At 42.7% G+C, this 23,184-nt stretch overlaps 1 long non-coding RNA gene across 3 annotated transcripts; it reads left to right on the top strand.

The window, feature by feature from the left end:
- Positions 1 to 2,808: 2,808 nt before the first annotated feature.
- Positions 2,809 to 10,660, top strand: LOC124657817. 3 transcript variants are annotated; one of them, XR_006988878.1, is made up of 7 exons: positions 2,809 to 3,105; positions 3,183 to 3,309; positions 3,392 to 4,349; positions 5,972 to 6,063; positions 6,478 to 6,871; positions 6,968 to 7,032; positions 10,620 to 10,660. It is a non-coding gene; the product is annotated as an uncharacterized LOC124657817 (long non-coding RNA). The 3 variants fall into 3 exon arrangements; XR_006988877.1 differs by lacking the exon at positions 10,620 to 10,660 and adding an exon at positions 7,332 to 7,407; XR_006988876.1 differs by lacking the exon at positions 10,620 to 10,660 and having other exon boundaries at positions 6,968 to 7,215.
- Positions 10,661 to 23,184: the final 12,524 nt, after the last annotated feature.

Below are 23,184 nucleotides of genomic sequence, written 5' to 3' on the forward strand. Positions count from 1 at the left end.
GTTTAATTAGGGTTTTAGGGTTAGCTAGGGTTTAGGGTTAGGGTTAGGGTTAGGGTTTAGGGTCTAGGGTTTAGGGTCTAGGGTTTAGGGTTTAGGGTTAGCTAGGGTTTAGGGTTAGGGTTAGGGTTAGGGTTAGGGTTAGGGTTAGGGTTGGGGTTAGGGTTAGGGTTAGGGTTAGGGTTAGGGTTTAGGGTTTAGGGTTTAGTGTTTAGGGTGTTTAGGGTTTAGGGATTAGGGATTAGGGATTTAAGGTTTTAGGGGTTGTTTAAGGTTTAGGGATCATCGATCGAGTGCGACACACATTATTAGAGGCACCCGCGCGCGCCTTTACGCATAAAGTGCATGCGTATATATGTGTGTTTTTTGGGCCACCAACGATATATAGATGATCGAGAGAGAGAGATCGAGATTGAAATCCCCAAGAATATATATGTTCAAATATACATTAAAATATATGCACGAATGCATTGTAGGCCATGCATGCACACTAATTATATATATATTATGAGGCAACTTAATCAAATGTGTTTTCATTCGAGAGAACTTGTCAAAATTCAAGTTAATTAATTTATCACGATAATTATATAATTAATTAATGAATCTCGAGGATATGTTATACAACATGATCGATATAGGCCATGTATATTTTAATTGGTGTTAATCTACGGTTTGCTAGCTAGATGTTATATATAGAGCATGTTTTTATTAGATCGGGTTATATCTAGTATAGTTTAGGGTTATGTGTTTTAATTAAGTAGGGTTGATTAGCTAGGGTTAGTTACATATATATGGTTTAGGGTTAATGCATGGCACATTTAATTAATTTAATTAGAGGACCGCGAGGCACCCCTAGGCTGCTCGATGCACAATTAAGTGTCGTTGGCCTATACATAGGGTTTAATTAGGGTTTAGGGTTAGCTAGGGCAGAGGGTTAGGGTTAGGGTTTAGGGTCTAGGGTATAGGGTTTAGTGTTTAGGGTGTTTAGGGTTTAGGGTTTAGGGTTTAGGGATTTAGGGTTTTAGGGTTGTTTAAGGTTTAGGGATCATCGATCGAGTGCGCACACACATTATTAGATCGAGGCACCCGCGTCTTTACGCATAAAGTGCATGCGTATATATGTGTGTTTTTGGGCCACCAACGATATATAGATGATCGAGAGAGAGATTGAAATCCCCAAGAATATGTTCAAATATACAATAAAATATATGCACGAATGCATTGTAGGCCATGCATGCACACTAATTATATATATTATGAGGCAACTTAATCAAATGTTTTTTCATTCGAGAGAACTTGTCAAAATTCAAGTTAATTAATTTATCACGATAATTATATAATTAATTAATGAATCTCAGGGATATGTTATACAACATGATCGATATAGGCCATGTATATTTTAATTGGTGTTAATCTACGGTTTGCTAGCTAGTCGCAATATATAGAGCATGTTTTTATTAGATCGGGTTATATCTAGTATAGTTTAGGGTTATGTGTTTTAATTAAGTAGGGTTGATTAGCTAGGGTTAGTTACATATATATGGTTTAGGGTTAATGCATGGCACATTTAATTTAATTAGAGGATCGCGAGAGGCACCCCTGCCTGCTCGATGCACAATTAAGTGTCGTTGGCCTATACATAGGGTTTAATTAGGGTTTAGGGTTAGCTAGGGTTTAGGGTTAGGGTTAGGGTTAGGGTCTAGGCCGGGTTTAGGGTTTAATGTTTAGGGTGTTTAGGTTTAGGGATTAGGGATTATATATTTAAGGTTTTAGGGTTGTTTAAGGTTTAGGGATCATCGATCGAGTGCGCACACACATTATTAGAGGCACCGCGCCTTTACGCATAAATTGCATGCATATATATGTGTGTTTTTTGGCCACCAACGATATATAGATGATCGAGATAGAGAGATTGAAATCCCCAAGAATATGTTCAAATATACATTAAAACATATGCACGAATGCATGGTAGGACATGCATGCACACTAATTATATATAACTTAACTACTATACTATTTGGGAACAAACATCTTTTTTTTGAGAATTTTGGGGAGACTAGATGATTAACATGGTGCTGACATGTAATCCTTTTCTACTCTTTACTTTTGAGTGTGCACTGTTTTGGTGCTCCGTGAGAATTTTAGTGAGGCTCAGATTTCATGTGATGTTAGCACAGGCAAATGTGTTCGTTCTTGTTTGGGTTCTTTTTTATGTGGTTTTAGCTGTGACAGGTATGGGTTGTCCTGGCCCGCACGCACGTGTCCCTTCTTCCTTCTTGAAAAATCTATGCCCTTCTCGACAGCTTGCTTTTGTCCCCACCGCCCACGTCGCTCCTCCCCTCCTCGGACCATTCCGCCGCAAATGCAGCAATTCGACTGTACCGCCTGATGCTGCTCCCTATCCGTCCATGGCCTCTCCAGCCGCCATAGCACATCCATCATCGGCGAAGTCAACCACCGCCCGCTCCCAGCTCCCCGGATCCTCCTACCATGGAGCGAGCTCGCCATCTGCCCCCGACAGACCCAACTACCTATCCCTTTCTCTTCCCGGCGAGGATGCGCGGCCGGTGAGCCTGGGAGGCTGGGATGGAGCACGAAGAGGGAGATGATCCATGAAGTGCAGGCCCCACCCGGGCCAAGGCGCTCTGCTTCTCCGCGCCCTGCCTCCGGAACCGCCTCCTCGTGCTCGCCGCGAGCGCGATCGGGCCGGCGCCGCCCCGCGTCGTCCCGTTCCCTACGTAGGGTGATGGGTCCTCCGGGGCTCCACCTTCGACCCACAGGTCCGCGCCTCGCTGCGGCAGCAGTCAACAGTGCGAGGTCGAAATCGGCGGCGGCGTCCGCCTCCATTGAGAAGAGGATGGCAGGTGGCGCGCCGTGCGGGGTGAAGCTTCTGCATACCCTGAACGTGGGTGGTCGCTGTGCTGTGCCGGCGGGGTGGCGTTGCAGTCACGGGTCTTGACAAGGAGCGGAGTGGGGGCGGCGGTGGTGACGGATTTGAGGCGACGACGTCCTTCCACGCCAGTGCCGAAGATCTCCAGGCAAATGTGATGGGGCACCTGCGCGACATGGCGTACCATCAGGTCACGGCATGCTCCACTCCTCCCATTGGTATGGACCCTCTTCCCTGATTGCAGTTTTTTATGGACTTCATAGGAAGTCGATTAATTTCTATTTTTTCTAATTAGTTGACAGATATTGGGTGTTCCTCAATCCTCATCTAGGAGAGCGATCCTATCTTCTTCAGTGGGGTATCCCCCATCACGTGATTCACGCCGAGTCTTCCGCATCAGCAACTGTCCACATCTTTTTGCGGTGAGTATTTTCACGGCAGCTTCAAGTGCCCTCTCCTTGCAGACATGAGCTGACAAACAAAATGTATTACATATTTCTGTAGCAAGCAACAGTGGGAAGTAAGTTGATCAGGCCTGTTGTAGTGGAGTTGGGCAACTGCTATCTTTGCCTTGCTGCCATCTTGCTCCACAAATAAATTTTTCATGCTGCTCATGTGTTCTGGCAAGTTCAGTTGGCCGTTTGAAGCTGGTGGCAAGGAAATGTGGCTGTACGTACAACGTAGTTCGCCAAATCCCTCCCTCAGCGTCATCAGCTGCAGAAAACAGTATATCTAGACAGTCGTTTATCTTTTGCTTTTAAGCATTATCTCCTGTTAAACATGGTCATCAATTACTTAGCCTGTAAGGAATACAGATATTTTCTCACTTATTTTTATCAAAGAAGTCATATAGTTGCATGGTTTGATTAACTTCACAAGAGACTATTGTTTCAACAACCAGTAAGTGACACAAGATATTTTCTCTCTTTTCGACTGGAATAAAGTCATGGATGGTTATTTTGTGTTTGCTTCAAATCCCTGAATTTTTTATTCTTTTGCGACCATGAACTATTGATTTGCATGAGTAGAAATTTTGCCAGGTGTACTGTAAGTGTATTCTTTGTTTGTGGACAATACTGCTATTTGATTTTTTGTTAAAGGATAGGTATTCCAACTCCCCTTCTTATTCTGAATTTTTAGAAATGCATTCTTTTACTCCACGGTCCACGCTCATACTGATATGCTCCTCACTACCTGATGTGCTCATAGGCAAGAAATGTGTAGTTAGTTGACAGGTTCATCTGAGAACCTGCCACTCCCATTTGTTATATCTTTGGCAAGCAACCATCGTTGGAAATATTTTACATCATACGAAGTGCAAAGTGAAGTAGACAAGCAGAACTTGTGGTTTATTTTATGTACATCTGCTCAAAATCAAAGTGAAGTACAGCAGTTGCTGATGAGTGCAGCACCTGTTGTTTTCTTCACAGAGAAATTGAGCTGGACAGGACTTTAAAGAGAGGTACACAAATCCTTCCCCTAACACATTCTGTACTTTACCCTCTTTTACATATAGATTTATTTTGAGTGTGCATATAGTTCTTTCCACTGTTTGCGTTCACAAATGGGTTTAGGCAGTTATGTATATTCTAGCTTACACTAACTGTCGTAGCTTATGTTATCTGCAAGAACTTCTACTCCATCCATATGTCTTCGTAGTGCCAACAGAAACATCAGTCTTACCCCATGTTATCAACATACGAATGCCATTATTCGTAGATAGCGAGATATATAGGAAATATGGGCAATTAAGTTATTCTCTAGATTTTTCCTTTAGCCACTATGGGATTTTGATCATGTCTTTGTTACAAGTAATCCCCACAACAATAGCTATATGCTCATATTTCATATTTGCATAGCCACCAACGTTTGCGCCTCTTCTCCTCGAACTCCGGCAAATTGCTTGGCTGCATGCCCGTCAAACACGACTACCAGCTGCGCATCTATTCGCTCCTCGCAGGGTGTCATGGGCCAACCCCTTTCTTTCCACATATGACTAATAACGCAATTCTTAGGCTCAGGAAAAAAAATTAGTATCCATGATTATTTCATCGAACAGTATCAACTTATAATCTCACATGTTTTATTGAGCAAATGTTGCCACTGGGAGTTATGCTTTACATAACAACACCTGGTACTACAAGATCTACAAGCTGTATTGCAGACTGTTGCTTCTTCTACACTAATTACTAAATTTGGTTAATATAGTACATGCCAGTAATATAAGTAAGACACATGTGTATATCTATAGTTTTTTTTATGTACTCCAAAAAAAATTCAATATAAAATCTGAAGATGCTTTGGTGAATCTTTAGTAAAAGATACGCAATAATTAGGTGTAGAATGGTCATTCCAACACATTTCCTCGAATCGCCTCCGCAATTAAGCCATTTATGTTCAAACAACGGTTTCACAATTGCTTAAATATGGGAACCTGTGTAAATCCTATTTTAGTGATCTCTTTTCATTTGCAAATATTATAGAACATAAATGTATGAGATATAGGCACTCACAAAAAGAAGATTAATTGGTATGACTTGGTGATTCATACACATCTTCTGGACTAAGTTAGTTTCTAGGATGCTGCAACCAGTTGACAAATTTTGAGGTACATCTTCTGAGATCTAGGACTTGCTACATTCTGGCCTTTTAACATCACATCTACATTTCAGTTGACAGAACATGCACATTATACATCTTAATAAGTGATGATACACATAAGGGATGTGGATGAGCTCCTCAAGAATTAATTTGAGATTGAGCAGAACTCAAGATTGGTTGGTTTTCCTCTGTTCCACCAGTGTCTCGGTATTTTCAGTTAGTCATAGCGTGAGAATTTTTGGATGCCGGTTATGAGAACAAAGACTTAACCAAAGTAATTCGAAAAAAAGGACTTAACCAAAGTACTAGAAACAGAAAGAGAGGTTGGGATTATGCAAAAATATAGTATTGGGTAACTTTATATAAGCCCACAGAAAATATTATGTTTTTTTAAGGAAGTCAGGTGATAAGCAAAAAAGTTCAAAATTGCTTGAGCGATAATACGTCCTCTGCTCTGATAATACTCTCTTTGCAATATTACAGACTGAGATTACTCCTTTAACATATGAGTGGAATTGCTCTTGAATTCTGACCAATATTTTAGGATGTAATCCACTCGCATTGTGGTTGCCTAGGTGAGTGCTCTCTTTCCTTTCACCTCTTTCACTATGCACAAGGACCTTCCGTTTTAGTCTTTTAGATGTATGTACTCAATTTTCTGTCACATGAGTAAATCATAGGGAAATATGGGACGTCTCCTTAGCTTGAGATAAACCATGATGTATTAATGAAAACTTCAGTTATAAGTATAAAGATACCATTTTTTTTTGTTTAGACTGATGTTATTTTCAACTGCAGGTGGGAGAACAATTTTGAATAAAAAAATTGAGAAATGTATACCATACCGATTTTTGTTGTTGTTTAAACTGATGTTATCTTCAGCTGCAGATCGTACCAATTTTGAATAAATTGGACAACGTATACCAACAGACAGAAACATGACCACTGCATATCAATTTTTTTCTTAACATGTTTGAATTCATCTGCAGATGATAATTCCCCAAGAGGCTTCCTACTACAATGAGTAGAGTTTCCCCACAACCAGCGGAGGACCTGGTGGCGCCCACCGCCATGGACCACCCTGCGTTGGTGAAGGCCAAGGCAGAGAAGGAGTATCCGGATATAGAGATGAGGGAGGAGGAGGCCAAGGGGACGGGCAACACAAGCACGAGGTGCACGACGGCGACGGAGTCCATCCTGATGGCTGCTGACGCCACGAGTACTGTGGGGTCTGCGGCGGGCGTACCAGACCCGTATGAGGAGCTGCCTCCCTCCCCGCAGTGTGTCTATGTTCATGGGGCACTGCCATTTCCCTCCCTGTATGGTGCACAACCTCGTGGTTGGTAGACGATGGCACCGGCGATCTCAACATCACCAGTTCTGGTTCGTCTTCCTCCAAACTCGCCACTCAAATTTGAACTAATTCTGGTTCTATTTTACTATGCCAAATTTTCCTGAATGTCTGGTATTTTTATGTAGCATTAGGACCCATTCACAACAAATGAGTGACGATGGCACCGGCGATCGCAACATCACCAGTTCTGGTTCGTCTTCCTCTGACTCACCACTCAAATTTGAACTAATTCTAGTTCTATTCTACTATGACATGTTTTTCTGAATGTCTGGTATTTTTATGTAGCATTAGGACCCAGTCACAACAAGTAAGTGTTTCTAAGTTGTTGTAATTGCATCTGAGATGATCCTTGGACATGATTCCCCTGCAAAAAGAGAACTAATATTTAGTGATCCTTGGACATGATTCTACGTTGTTGCAATCACATGGTTGCACATGTTTTGCCATATTTTTTCATTTTTTTATTCTTGGACGGCTGGTATCTTTTAGGACGTGCAACGAGGCGAGCCTTTGAAAATTATGGTGGATGCTTATCAAGTGATACCTGACCATTGGTTGTACCTAGCATTCAGTAACTACGCACAGTACTGGACATACAATATTTGCTACCGTGTCCTGACTTTGGTTCTTCAATTTGCTTTAGCTTGCTCTTTCACGTTAGAGGATTAGAATAAAAACTTCTCTGCATAACTAATGAACTCCATCATCTTTTTAGTTTTTACCATCTCCATTGTTTAGTATGATTTGCATTTCATGTGTGTTACTGTTGTGTCCACATCTTTCAAGTGCATTTCAGACGTGGATCAGAAGAGACTCGCATGCAAGAAAATAAATCTACTGGCCGAATTGTTAGCATTTAGTCGTGAGATAAAAACACAATGACACAAGCAGCTAAGTTTTGAAAAAACGAAGCACACAGCTCGGCATGACAGAAAACAGTAAGTGTAGTTGTTAGACACACTACAAGCCCACAAATATTTAGCACTACCGAAAACTTTCATCAGTCAACACCTTGCTGGCGCGGCGTGCCGCCGCGCCGATCATTGCTAGTATATATTATGAGGCAATTTAATCAAATGTGTTTTCATTCGAGAGAACTTGTCAAAATTAGAGTTAATTAATTTATCACGATAATTATATAATTAATTAATGAATCTCAGGGATATGTTATACAACATGATCGATATAGGCCATGTATATATTAATTGGTGTTAATCTAAGGTTTGCTAGCTAGCTGCTATATATAGAGTATGTTTTTATTAGATCGGGTTATAGCTAGTATACTTTAGGGTTATGTGTTTTCATTAAGTAGGGTTGATTAGCTATGGTTAGTTACATATATATGGTTTAGGGTTAATGCATGGCACATTTAATTTAATTAGAGGACCGCGAGGCACCCCTGGCCTGCTTGATGCACAATTAAGTGTCGTTGGCCTATATATAGGGTTTAATTAGGGTTTAGGTTTAGGGTTAGGGTTAGGGTTTAGGGTATAGGGTTTAGTGTTTAGGGTGTTTAGGGTTTAGGGATTAGGGATTAGGGTTTCAGGGTTGTATAAGGTTTAGGGATCATCGATCGAGTGCGCACACACATTATTAGAGGCACCGCGCCTTTGCGCATAAAGTGCATGCGTATAGTTTAGGGTTATTTGTTTTAATTAAGTAGGGTTTGATCGGCTAGGGTTAGTTACATATATATGGTTTAGGGTTAATGCATGGCATATTACATATAGTTTAAATCTCAAGAATGTTTATACATGACGAGGCCATATGTGCAAAGGAATTTTTTCCTGTGAACTTGTCAAAATTCAAGTTTATCGGTGCCAATGGAAACTAGTCCAAAAAATTACATAGAGGACCAAAAGTACTAGACAATAACTAATAGAACCTGCAACTTTACAAAAAGGACCCCAAAACATATAGAAGAAAATCAATCGAGTCCTTCTCGACCGCACATCGGATCTACTGCTCCGCATCCTTTCCGGCAACTCCGTCGCGGGGACGCACCACTTGGGACGGTGTCGCCGGTAGTCGCCGGGACGAAGGAGAAGAAGGGCCTCGAGCAACGGCATATTGGCTGCGAGAAGGGTCAGCTGAAAGGCCAAGATGTGCACGGAGCAAGACGGATGACGCCGTCGTATGCCCCGAGCTTGTGAACTTTAGCGACTTGACTTCCCCATTGGCCGGATCCGAAGCAGCGACCAAAGCAAGCCTCACGCGTTAGCGCCATCACATTGATGGCACCGGATCGGGGTTTGGCGGCAAGATCCGCCGATTCACCACGGGCCGGATCCGAAGCCGATGACGAGATCCCCGACTCCATTGCGCCATTACTGCTCATGGGAAACACTTGGATCTAAGCTTACAACAACACTAACTCCCTCGGATCCAAATTAGCTGACTCAACTTTGCTTATCTAAATATGGATATATCCACACATGTTTTTACTCTAGATACATACACGTCTAAGGAAAGTTGAATCAATTAATTTAGTTCGGAGGGTGTACAATATACAGAGAGAAGTCGGCCTCGTCTCCGGCCGGCGAGGCCGCCGGATAGAAAGGGAGAGGAGCGCGGGGAGTGGGAGAGACTCGAGAGAAAAAGAGAAGAGGAAGAAATGAGAGCTCCCGGGGAAGAACATTATTTTTGTCGTTCGCTCGTAGCTTGAAGCTGAAAATTTCGGCCGCGCGCCAAATCATCCCGCCGCATCCATTCGAAAATCCCGTGACCGGTTTTACCCTTTTAACCACGAGTCCGGAAGCTACAACCCACCGACCATGGAGGGCTCATTCGGTAACAATGAAATATCTTGCCTAGATCCCGAACCCTCCCCACGGGCCCACACCCACCCGCCAACCATTCGCCCCATTAGCTCAAAAATACTCTCACATGCCAAAGCTCGACTCTCTACGAGTACTAGATACGCTTCGCCGCCGGCATACTCCTCCACGAGCGTAGCCTTGATCGTGTTGGCCGTCCACCCGCACGATCCAGCTCCCCGCCGCCCTCGTCACCAGACGGATCCGCTTCACCGCCGACCTCGCCACCGACGGATGCGCTTCACCGCCGACCTCGCCACCGACGGATCGCTTCACCGCCGACCTCGCCACCGACTACCTCGGCGCGGCGGCTGTATCAACTTCACCGAATCCCTTGCCGACCAACCGGATCCGCTTCACTAACGCCGGTTCTCTCGAAACGAGGTCGATTCATCGTCTCCGCGTTCGCCGCTGCCGGAATGCAAGTTGCGCCCCGTCCACCCCGCCGCGGCTTGGTTAGTACGGCCGGCCCGTTAGATCGCGGTGTTTCTTTAGCCATGTTTTGTGTAGTTATTTGCGGATCTCATATGCCGTTAACTTTCTTGATGTGTTGCTTCGCATGAAGTTTGTTTAAATATTGTACGAGTACAAAAGCATTATCCGGTCGCTACCATCCTGTTCATTCTACCGACACCTGTGTGCATCCACATATTTATAGCCTTATACCCATTCATTTCTTGCTAACTTGTTTTTGTACTTGCATGCTATTGTCGCATCGCTTTTATAGTCATGCTATGGGCATTTCCAATCGCTTGTTCTTATACCACGTCATTAGCTCACCGCTAGTCGCTAGCTGTTTTCTCGTGTCTCGCTATTCTCACTACTGCTTTTATAATCATGCTATGTGCATTTCCAATACGCTTTCTATTATACCTCGTCTTTAGCTTATATAGTTATTCGTTGCGTGCATGTCCGGTCTTTGTATTATCATAGACCGACTTGTCAATGTTATTTTTCCTAGGGATTGATCATGCGAACCACTTATTAGAACATCCAACATTAACGGCGGGGACGCTAGGGAAGGTTGGAATCCGAGTTCTTGGTTGGTAATTTTGGCGGTTTACTTCCGTTATTATCTATAACCTATATGCATTGTTCCTTATGCAAGAGATTAACACTTGGAACCACTGCCATAGCAATGCCATTCATGCTTTACTATGTTTACTGCCTATTTGATATGCTTGTCTTGGAGAAGCTGCGAAGGTGATTTGAACCCGACATTTGGTCATTCTTAATGCCGGTTTACTTTATGTGGAAAACCTTGGCATTACCCTACTCTAAATACGAATGTCCGAAATTCGTATCTCATGCAAAGCAACATCTAGTTGGTTTTAATCCGATATCCGGTAAATATTGGCTTATTCATTTGGCGGCTCAAGTTTTTTATTATTTGAAACCGAGTGACTTGGTCTTAAATGTGATATCTAAACACGAGATTAAGGACAATGGAGCAGGAGGATTAGCATTTCACTTGATGGTTGAACCTAAAATGACAGGCATGTTGACCACGACTAGTGCACGCAAGAGAAGGACCTGCAGCGAGCCAGTATGTGCTTAGTACATGCATCTTATCTTATCTTGTGCTTATTTCTTCTACATGTTGTTATCTGATCTCTACATTGCGTAATACATATTTGAATAGTTAATTGTTGTAACTATGTTTGCAATGTTACCAGAATGCAGTTTTAATGAAGCGATCATCATTAGAAGATAGTCGCCAAAAAAGGATCCGTAGCGACCACTGTGCAACATTATGATGTAAGTTTGTGCTTAGTACAAGTTCCATACATTGTCTTATTTATGCAACTTGTTATTATCTTATATCTACATTGCATAATAAATGTTTGCATAGTTCATCGTTTAACTCTTTTTGCATTATTATCGAATGCGGTTGTGATGAAGCAATCTTCATTAGAAGTGAGGCCCACAAAAACTTCGATATTTCTTCGATGCATCTTCTCATAGCCGTCAACCTAGACCATTGCTTTCATCAAACGAGTAAATATCTCAAGGTCTGTACTTTATAAAAGACATGGTATTGTCTGCTTTAAGATACTGTAGCTGATATGTTGACCAAGAGTACACAAGATTCAATCAAGGCGATTGCCAAATGTCAACGTGTTATTGATGATGCTAATAGAAGTCCTCAATGATTCTATGTAATTTTTTTATTTGGGCACATGAATTGCCTTGTAATTTTCCTACTTGTTTTATTTGTGTATGTAATTGTGTGTATCATTGATATCGAGATTTTAGGCTCATGAAATTTAATGCATGTTGACTAGCCAAACAAGTAGGGCACTACAACGGATTGGGCCGGCCACTTACGATAGTGTGGGACCCACTTTCATTTTGGGCCGGCCCACTTCTTTAGTAGGCAGGCCCGGTTACTACGATAGTGGGATCCACATGCTTATTGGGCCGGCCCGCTATCTTGTTGGGCCGGCCCATTTGCTATATGGTGGTCCCACATGGTAAATGGGCGGCCCTTTAACGGGAAGGTGGGACCCACATGTGTTTTTGGCCGGCCCACTATTTTGTTGGGCCGGCCCACTTGCTATATGGTGGACCCCACATACTAAATGGGCCGGCCCTTTAACGGGAAGGTGGGACCCACATGTGTTTTGGCCCGACCCACTATCTTGTTGGGCGGCCCACTTGCTATATGGTGGACCCCACATACTAAATGGGTCGGCCTTTTAACGGGAAGGTGGGACCCACTTGTGCTTTTGGCCGGCCCACTATCTTGTTGGGCCGGCCCACTTGCTATATGGTGGACCCCGCACACCAAATGGGTCGGCCCTTTAACGGGAAAGTGGGACCCACTCTGTGTTTTTGGCCGGCCCGCTATCTTGTTGGGCCGGCCCACTTGCTATATGGTGGACCCCACATACTAAATGGGCCGACCCTTTAAGCTGGAAAGTGGGACCCACCTGTGTTTTTGGCCGGCCCACTTGCTACACGGTGGACCCCACACACTAAATGGGCCGGCCCTTTAACGGGAAAGTGGGACCCACTGTGTTTCGGCCGGCCCACTTGCTTCTTGGGCCGGCCCGATAGCTGTAAGGTGGACCCCACATGTTAAATGGGCCGGCCCATTAAGTTTTCACCGATCAACCTTAGAGGTTAGGCCGGCCCACGTAACTAATGGACCGGCCCGGCTATATAGTTGACCGGTCAAACTATGTCGAGCTGGCCCGGCCCGCTTAAGACGTGGCGAGGCCTCGTGTGGGCCTACCATCTACCACGGGGTTTCGGCGGGTTAACGCCGTTAGCGCCGGTTAACGGCGTACGCACGTGTCGGTTGCATGACGTCGGCGATCAACGGGCTCCCGGAAACACTTGCGCAACGGTCCGATTTTCCGTGGCGGAAGGGCGCCCAAGCGCGACGGACCGAAAAAACGTCGTTGGACTTTGCACGACGCGGTTTCCACAACGAACCCATATCGTCGGGTTAGGCCCATAGGCGACGAAAAATACCCCTTAGCGGACGATTTTGAGACGTTGTCTATCGAACTTTTCTTGTAGTGATGGTCCGCCGATTCGATATTCGAAGGTTTTTATCTGCGGCGGAAGTTCCGGCCCCGGCGAGCGGAACTTCCGCCTGTATGTTCGCGAAGCCCTGTCGGCGTAGTTTTGTTTGCTTGTTTTTGTTCCCTGGCCGGAAGTTCCGGCGCGAGTGGCCGGAAGTTCCGGTCGGCGGAACTTCCGCCCAACTTCCGGGCAAGTTACGGAAATGTGGAATTGTGGCTCGGTATAGTCCGAGTAAGGTTTTCGGGCAATTCGGAACTTGGCCGGAACTTCCGGCCGCCCTAGTTCCGCCCAATCTTTTGTTGACCAGGTCATCCGACGAAGATTCTTTACGGCGGAAGTTCCGGCTCCCCGGCCGGTACTTCGGTGCCATCCGAACTTCCGGCCATCCTGGCCGGAACTTCGGTGTTAGTGGATTTCGCCACAACGGTCGGATCCGAGAGCTCCAATCATATAAATAGCTCTCTTCTCCAACGGGACAAGTTGCTCAATCATTGCAAGAAAAATCTGCGAAGCTTCACCACCATTAGAGCCACCTCAAGAACACAAGATTTGCAAGATCTCCTTCCTCCCCCAACCAAAGCTCTTGATCTTTGGAGATTCGAAGGAGAAGACACCGATCTACATCCTCACCGAAGCGTTCTTCATTTCCCCTCATTTGTTTGAGGGATCTCATGCTAGTGTTCCTATTTGGTTCCCTAGTTGATTTGTTGTTGATGTGTTGTTGTTGATTGTTGTATTGTTACTGATTTGGGAGCCTCCAATTCGGTTGTGGATGTGTGCCCCAAGAACCTTGTAAAGGCCCGGTTTCCGCCTCGAGGAAATCCCTTAGTGGACGTGGGCTAGGCCTTTGTGGCGTTGCTCACCGGAGATGCGAGTGAAGCCTTCGTGGGTCGTTGGTTTGGCTTTCGTAGCAACCACACTCCTCCAAACGTAGACGTACCTTCTTGCAAAGGAAGGGAACTACGGGAATCATCTCCGTGTCATCGCGTGCTCCACTCTCGGTTACCTCTATCCTATTCTATCTCTTATATTGCGTATCGATATCTTGCTTAGTTGCTTATCTTGTCATATAGGTAAATTCACTTAGTTGCATATCTAGAGAATTTACCTTTGTGTCAAGCCTAAATTGAAAAAGAACTAAAAATTGGTTAGCACCTATTCACCCCCCCTCTAGGTGCGGCATACGATCCTTTCAATTGGTATCAGAGCCTCGGCTCTTATTTCGGGCTTAACCGCCTAAGAGTATGCCGAACGAGCATCCCACGGAAGAGGCCACCAAGACGGTCTCCATGGAAGACTTCAATTCGCTGAAGTCCTCCATGGAAGCCCAAATGGAAAGCATGAAAAAGATGACTGCCGAGCTTTTGGCTCCGGCCCTTCCCAAGGCTCCTAGTGTAGAGGTAAAGGACACGGGTGCGTTAGAAGAGGGTGATGCTTCGGAATTACCCTCCTCTACCAAACCCGTGGAAGGTGATAACTTAAACACTATAAAAAAATCTCATTGCATCTCCTAGGACAACTAGTGGAGGTGAAAGCTACAATCGAGTAGCTCCACCTTTTCTATCTCCCGATATACCGGTTCCCCATCCCCATATGAACATTCGGGGCGACCCACCTAAGTTTTCCATAGAGAATTTTGATACTTGGCAATTTGAGTTTCGCTCTCATGTTTGCAGTGCCTCCAATGAACTTTGGAGAATCATCTTGGAAGGCTTCAAGCCATACAACCCCGACAAGTTGACTAGAAGAGAAGCGGTTGATAGTCAACTCAACAACGCCGCCTTGCACATGATTCAAACTAGTGTGGGAACAAAGGAATTGCATCGTGTTCGGAACTACACCACCGCCAAGGAAGCTTGGGACGGTTTGTCCGCTAGTTGCATTGGAAGTGTGAGCACGAGGAGGAACAAGTATAATGCTCTTAAGAATAAAGCCGAAGGTTTCTTGAGGCTACCGGATGAAGATCATGAACTCATGTATGGAAGACTTCTCACCGTTGCCGATGCCTTCCGGATGATTGATGCCACCCACATCAATGACTCTTGGATCAAGGAGAAGTACATTGAATGCATGATGCCGTTTGTACCCATTGATGTCAAGACTCTTGTAGGGAGGGAATGCTATTCCTCTCTCACTTCTCAACAAGTGGTGCACAAGATGCAAGCTCTCAAGGTGCTTGAAGAAAACTCTCATGATTCTCGCAACCGAGCTCTTGGGATGACAAAAGGGTCCAACCTTGCCTTGGCGGTCAACTCCGTTGAAGAAGTGTTCCCTCAAGAATCATATAGGGCATCTTGGAGTATGTCCTATCCGGAAGACTTGGAACACCACTACCATTACCACATGGCATTCCATGCCAACTCCTTTTGGGTTGACCCATCCAAGGCCAAGGAAGACAATATCAAGAGAAACAACTCAAGGGGGTCCACAAATTCGGGCCCAAGGACAAGATCTTGTTACAATTGTAATGACAAGCGCCATTTCATTGCCGAGTGCCCCTATGAGAATAGGGAAACTCATGGTGGAAGGCTCATTCCCAAGGACAAGAGCAAAGTTTCCAAGGACAAATATTCAAAAGCCCCCAAGAAGAAATTCTACAACAACAAGACCAAGAAGGGCAAGAGGCCCTCAAAAATTGTGCTAGTGACTGATACGTCCAAAACGTATCTACTTTCCCGAACACTTTTGCTATTGTTTTGCCTCTAATTTGTGTGTTTTGGATGCAACTAACACGGACTAACGCTGTTTTCAGCAGAACTGTTGTGGTGTCTCGTTTTTGTGCAGAAATCCAACTTTAAGGAAAAACCTCGGAATTTATACAGAAGGCCCTATTTTCCCAGAACACTTACGGAGCCAGAAGGGCAAGTCAGGTGGAGGCCCGAGGGCCCCACACCCTAGGGTGGCGCCGCCCAGGAGGGGGGCGCGCGGCCCTAGCGTGTGGCCCCCTCGGCCGTCCTCTGACGCCCTCCTTCGGACTACTTATCGCCCTCGACCTAAAAACGCACGGGGAGAAGTCGAAGTCACCAGAAACCCTCCAGAACGCCGCCACATCGCAAAACTCCGTCTCGGGAGCCAGAAGTCTCCGTTCTGGCACTCCGCCGGGACGGGGAATTGGAGGAGATCATCGCCGCCATCACCACCGACGCCTCTTCATCAACCAGTCATGTTTCCCCCATCCATGTGTGAGTAATTCCCCCGCTGTAGGCTGAAGGGGATGGTAGGGATTGGATGAGATTGGTCATGTAATAGTGTAAGATTGTTAGGGCATAGTGCCCAGTGTCCGTAATTGGTACTTTGATGATATTGTTGCAACTTGTTATGCTTAATGCTTGTCACTAGGGCCCGCGTGCCATGATCTCAGATCTGAACATGTTATTGTTTCATCATGATATTCATTGTTTATGGTCTTACCTGCAAGTTGTATACACATGTCGCTGTCCGGAACCAATGGCCCCGAAGTGACAGAAATCGGGACAACCGGAGGGGATGGTAGTGATGTGAGGATCACATGTGTTCACGGAGTGTTAATGCTTTGCTCCGGTACTCTATTAAAAGGAGTACCTTAATATCCGAGTAGATTCCCTTGAGGCCCGGCTGCCACCGGCTGGTAGGACAAAAGATGTTGTGCAAGTTTCTCATTGCGAGCACGTACGACTATAATTGGAACACATGCCTATTGATTGCTTTGTACTTAGACACCGTTTTATTATTATCCGCAAATGCCCTGCTTGATTGTTACATGAGTTTCTCTCATCCATGCAACGCCCGTTATCCGTCCCCGTGCCTACGAGTATTTTAATCCTGCTTGTTTACTATAATCACTACCGATGTCTACGTTACTACGCTACTTGTTATTTCACTACCGCTATCGCTATAAAAGCGTTACTGCGATAAACACTTGCGAGCAAGTCCGTTTCCGAGTGCAGCTGAATTGACAACTCCGCTGTTAAGGCTTTCAAGTATTCTTTGTCTCCCCTTGTGTCGAATCAATAAATTGGGTTTTACTACCCGCGAAGACTGCTTGTGATCCCCTATACTTGTGGGTTATCAAGATCTGTTTTACGGCGCCGTTGCCGGGAGCATAGCTTTATTTGGAAGTTCACTTGGATTGATATTGTTCGCTGCAAATTCTCCATCATGGGTAAAACTCGCGATCCTAAAGTCGCCATATTACCATCCACTACAAGAAAAGGTACAACTCCGAGTACCTCTGCTGCTCTTGATTCACCATCTGTGATTGATAAACTTGTTTCACCACCACATGCTTCACATGCTGGGTACTTACCGCTAGATCTGAAAATTCTTATAATGTTGATGATGCTTCTGTCGTGCTTGATGATAGTGGTTCATTGGGATCCTTTCTAGATGCTACAATTGCTAGGTCTAGACAAATTGAAAATACTGAAACTCCAGATGCTACTACACCTGTTAGTTCACCTGAACTTGATTATTATAGTGATGATCCTGATGAAGATTATGTGGAGCTTAATGATGGTCTTATTAATAGATGCAATGCTACTGCTGATGCAAGTAAAATTAAAAAGTTTCTCACACAATATACTGTTAGACATAAGTTATCTCCTGATCCTAAATTTGCCACATCTCCTATATGCATTAAGGATAAAGATTATGATTTTTCTCTTGATCTATCTCATATAGCTATTGTAGAGAAAGCACCCTTTTGTGGTGCTCGAAAAGGAAAGTGCTTGTAGAACACATGATTGAACTTTCTTCTATGAGTAGTTTGTTTTTCGATGATATCAAGATGCGTACTTACTTTGTCGCTAAATTTTTTCCTTTCTCATTAAAGGATGATGCTAAAACTTGGTATAATAATTTGCCTCCTGATTCTATTAAAAATCCAAGCTGATTTGCGTGATGTTTTCTTTCGAAAATACTTTCCTGCTAGTGCTCAACATATTGCTTTACGGAGAATTTATAGATTTGACCGGGGAGATGAAGAGAAATTGCACGAGGCTTGGGCAAGATTTTGTTCTCTTATCGAGCTCGACCCGGACACGATTTAGAAAAGAATGATTTACTTGATATATTTTATAGTGGACTAACCATTGAGTCTAGGACATACCCGGATAGTTGTGCTTGGTTGTGTTTTCGGGAAAAGAACTCCAGACGAAGATGAAGAATTATTGGCTAAAATAGGCCGGAATCATGATGATTGGACTACGCCTGAACCAATTCCAACGCCAATATTGAAGAAGAGGGGTTTAATTAAATTGAATGATGAAGATATGAGGGAAGCCAAGAAGTCTCTCAAGGAGAAAGGTATTAAATCTGAAGATGTGAAGAATCTACCTCCCATAGAAGATATATGTGAGATAATTCCCCCTTTATCCATGATTGAGGTAAACTCCCTTCAGCGCTTTACTAGGTAAGATATTCCGTATTCAAAACCTCCTGCGCAATGCTTAGATGAGTTTGATAATTATATTGTTAAGCAAGAAAATTTTAATATGAGAGTAGAGAACCATCTAATGGAAAATTCTCAAGCTATTAGCAATTTGCATGATATTGTGGAGAGAACCTCCAATGATGTTAAGATGCTTGTTAAACATTTTCAAATGGTTCAAACTCAAATTGATCAACTCACTAAAGTGCAAAATGACTAATTACAAAATAATTCTAAAGAGAAACATGCTTATGAAGTAACAACTAGAGGTGGTGTCTCTACCCAGGATCCTCTATATCCTGAAGGGCATTCCAAAAGAATTGAACAAGATTCTCAACGCATTGAACCTAGAGCTCCTTCTAAGAAAAAGAAGAAGAAACATAAAAGTGTTGTAGAATCCTCTGAACCTGTTAATGATCCTAATAGTATTTCTATTTCTGATGCTGAAACTGAAAGTGGTAATGAACATGACAATAATAATGGTAATGATAAGAATGATGTTTCTGATAAAGAAGAAGTTGAAGATGAACCTGAAAAGCGAGATAAAAATAAAAAGTATACTAAAGAAGATTTTATTGCTAAGAAACATGGTAATGAAAGGGAACCTTGGGTGCAAAAGCAAATGCCTTTTCCTGCTAAGAAACTAAAATCAAAGGAAGAAGAACACTATAATAAATTCTGTGATTGGATGAAACCTTTATTCTTGCAAATCCCTTTGACTGATGCTATTAAATTGCCTCCTTATTCAAAGTATATCAAAGATATGGTTACTAACAAAAGGAAAATCCCCAATGAGGAAATTTCCACTATGCTTGCTAATTACTCTTTCAATGACAAAGTTCCAAAGAAGTTGGGAGACCCAGGTATACCTACTATTCCTTGTTCTATTAAGAATAATTATGTTAAAACTGCTCTATGTGACTTGGGAGCCGGTGTTAGTGTTATGCCTTTTTCTCTTTATAAGAGACTTTACCTAGATAAGTTGATACCTACTGATATATATTTGCAAATGGCTGATAAATCTACTGCTATTCCTGTTGGTATATGTGAGGATGTTCCTGTTCAAGTTACTAATAATCGCTTGATATTAACTGATTTTGTTGTGTTGGAAATGCCCGAAGATGATAATATGTCTATTATTCTTGGGAGACCTTTTCTTAACACCGCAGGGGCTGTTATTGATTGCAATAAAGGAAAGGTTACTTTCAATGTTGATGATAGGGAGCACACCGTCTATTTCCCCAAGAGGATTGAAAAAGCATGTGGAGTTAATACTATTTCTAACGTGAGAACTATCAAAGTCGGAACTATCGATTGTCCAATATATGAGCCTAAAGAAGAATATCAAACTCTTGTGATTGGATCCATATCAATACAATTCAAGGTAACATGATTGATTTGAGGTTTATTTCTTCTTATGCTATGTAAAATTTATTTGGTGGCAAGACTTGATCAACCTTGTTAACAAATACTTTTTATATGCATAGAGGAGGTAAACAACATCTCTTTCTTCCTCCACTTGTTTTACTTACTGTAGAAATACATTTGTATCTTTACTTTATTGTATTATTGTGCCAAATAAAGTCTCTAATAGAAGGTTCATACTAGATTTGGATTTCTGCGCAGAAACAGATTTCTATCTGTCACGAATCTGGGCTGTTTTCTCTGTAGGTAACTCAGAAAATTATGTCAATTTACGTGCGTGTTCCTCAGATATGTGCGCAACTTTCATTAGTTTTGAGTTTTCTGTTTTGAGCAACGGAAGTACCTCTTTAAAATTCGTCTTTACTGGCTGTTCTGTTTTGGCAGATTCTGTCTCTGTTTTTTTCATTGTCTCTTGCGGACTTTAAGCAAGGCTTTCTAGACGTGGAGAGCTGTAGCTAATGTTTTATTGAGTTCTTGCAATGTGTCACTACAGGACTAAAGTGGATTAAAGTTTTTGAGTACTAACCCCTCTAATGAAGTTTATGAGAAGTTTGGTGTGGCAGAAGTTTTCAAGGGTCAAGAGAGAAGGGTGATATAATGTGATCAACAAGAGTCAAAAGCCTAAGCTTGGGGGAGGTATACCGGCATCACTCATTCTTTGCATATTATGGTTGCTGGATACTTGTATATACTTGTTTAGTTTCTTTGAGTGGTTTTCTAATGAGAGGAAGATGATATTTGGGGAAGTGCTGCCTGAAAACAGATTCCGGACTGTTACTAAAAAAATTCGTGCGCACAGCCAGAACGTTATTTTGAGCTGCCAATTTTTTTCATGTTCCCCAAGTTGTTATCTAACTTCCATTAGTTGAACACTTTTCGAGCTGAGCAGCTTAAGAATTTCTTTAAAATCGATTACTGTACTGCTGTCAAGTTTTGGCAGATTTCTGCCATCTTGCTTTTCTGTGTTTCTTTTAGTTTGCCATTTCTTGTTTTTGCTTTGTTTCTTTCCTAAAACACAAAAAGACCAAAAATATTTTTGTTGTTTCTCTTAACCATTTGTTTATTTTGGTTTCTTGCATTTGTTTCGCTTTATTTGCTATTGCTAGTTTGCTATAAGAAAACCCAAAAAGATTTTGCATTGTTTGCTTGCTTCTTTTTATTCTTGTTCTCAAATTCAAAAACACCAAAAATATTTGCTGTTCTTCTTTGGTTTTGTAAATTTCTTTATGAGTTCAATGGTCTTCGGTGGCTGGAGCGTGGTTTTCATTTCATATTATCCAAGCTACATAAGTGAAAAGGCAATAATGACGATATTCGACAATCTGATTGTGGTGAGAGGCTGGTATGAACTCTATTTTTTTTCATTTTTGTACATATACTCATCCATGTGAGCATGCTTAGTTGGTTCATGTGAGGTATACGTAATTTAAGAAAGTCTAGTAGTTCATGATCTCTCATGTTTAGCTCCAATTTATTAATATGAGTAGCATGTCATGGATGTTTGCTTGCATTGTTTTATTCATAGATAGGTATGATATTGTGGTATCCTCCTCTGAATAATTCGTTTGAATTAACTTGGCACATGCTCACGCATGCATATGACTGAACAATAGTCAATTAAGCCTCAATGATTTACATTGCTTCAGAGTTCTGGTATCACTTTTATGCCTCAGTTAATTTATTTTGCCGCAAGCATGATTATGACGATTCTTGCTCTCTTGATTTGTCGCTCCCTAGTCTTTTGCTAGCCTTCACTTGTACTGAGCGGGAACGCTGCTCGTGCTTCCAAACACATGAAAACCAAGTTATTCCGAGTGTCCACCATAAATACCTATGCATGGCATTTCAAACCATTCCAAGTAAATTCTCATGCGCTACCTTTAAAACCTTCAAAAATGCTTCTCAATTTGTGTTAATGTTTCATAGCTCATGAGGAAGTATGTGGTGTTTAACTTTCAACCTTGTCATTTACTCTTGACGGACTTTCATATGGACTAGTGGCACATCCGCTTATCCAATAATTTTGCAAAAAGAGCTGGCAATGGGGTTCCCGAGCCCCAATTAATCAACTTTCACTAATAATTCTCTTCACATGTTTCGCTCCGATTCATCATTAAGCAACTTAATTTTGCAAATAGACACTCCTCCATGGTATGTGATTGATGGAAGGCACCCGAGGATTCGGTTAGCCATGGCTTGTGTAAGCAAAGGTTGGGGGGAGTGTCACCCATAATAAAACTAAAATACGTGTGTAAACAAAAGAGAAGAGGGATGATCTACCTTGCTGGTAGAGATAACGTCCTTCATGGGAGCCGCTCTTGAAAGTACGATTGGCGAGGTAGTTGGTGTACCCATTACCATTCGTTGACAACAACAAACACCTCTCAAAATAATTTTACTCCTGCTTTACAAATGAAAAGCTCTAGCGCATGTTAATCCCTGTTTCCCTCTGCGAAGGGTCAATCTTTTACTTTTATATTGAGTCCCCATCCTTTCTTTGAGCACTTTCTTGAGAGCACAACTGTCATTCTTAGTGTAATATGCTTGTCTCAAAATATGATTAATTGTGGTATAACTTTGATGCTTTTATCTTTGACAATCACTATTTCTAGTCTTTCTATGAACTTCAAAGGTGCCTGAGCATTTATGTTTTGCTGATCAAATATGGGCAAGCGAGATACCACTCTATCATACTCTTTTATGAACATTGCAATCCTGCTTATATACATGATTCATGATGCTTATTATTGATTGTTGGTACCTTTCCATGATTGACATAGCTATTAGATGATCTTATTTGCATGTATCTTATTATGAACTGCCTAAGTGTTAGCCATAGCATGAGAATATTTACATCATATGAGAAAATGTGTTCGTGAAAGTTCTTTTATCGCTCAGTTGTTAACTGAATTTCTTGAGGACAAGCAATAAGCTAAGCTTGGGGGGAGTTGATACGTCCAAAACGTATCTACTTTCCCGAACACTTTTGCTATTGTTTTGCCTCTAATTTGTGTGTTTTGGATGCAACTAACACGGACTAACGCTGTTTTCAGCAGAACTGTTCTGGTGTCTCGTTTTTGTGCAGAAATCCAACTTTAAGGAAAAACCTCGGAATTTATACAGAAGGCCCTATTTTCCCAGAACACTTACAAAGCCAGAA

The sequence above is a fragment of the Lolium rigidum genome, chromosome 5, assembly GCF_022539505.1.
Source record: "Lolium rigidum isolate FL_2022 chromosome 5, APGP_CSIRO_Lrig_0.1, whole genome shotgun sequence".
Lineage (NCBI taxonomy): Eukaryota > Viridiplantae > Streptophyta > Magnoliopsida > Poales > Poaceae > Lolium > Lolium rigidum.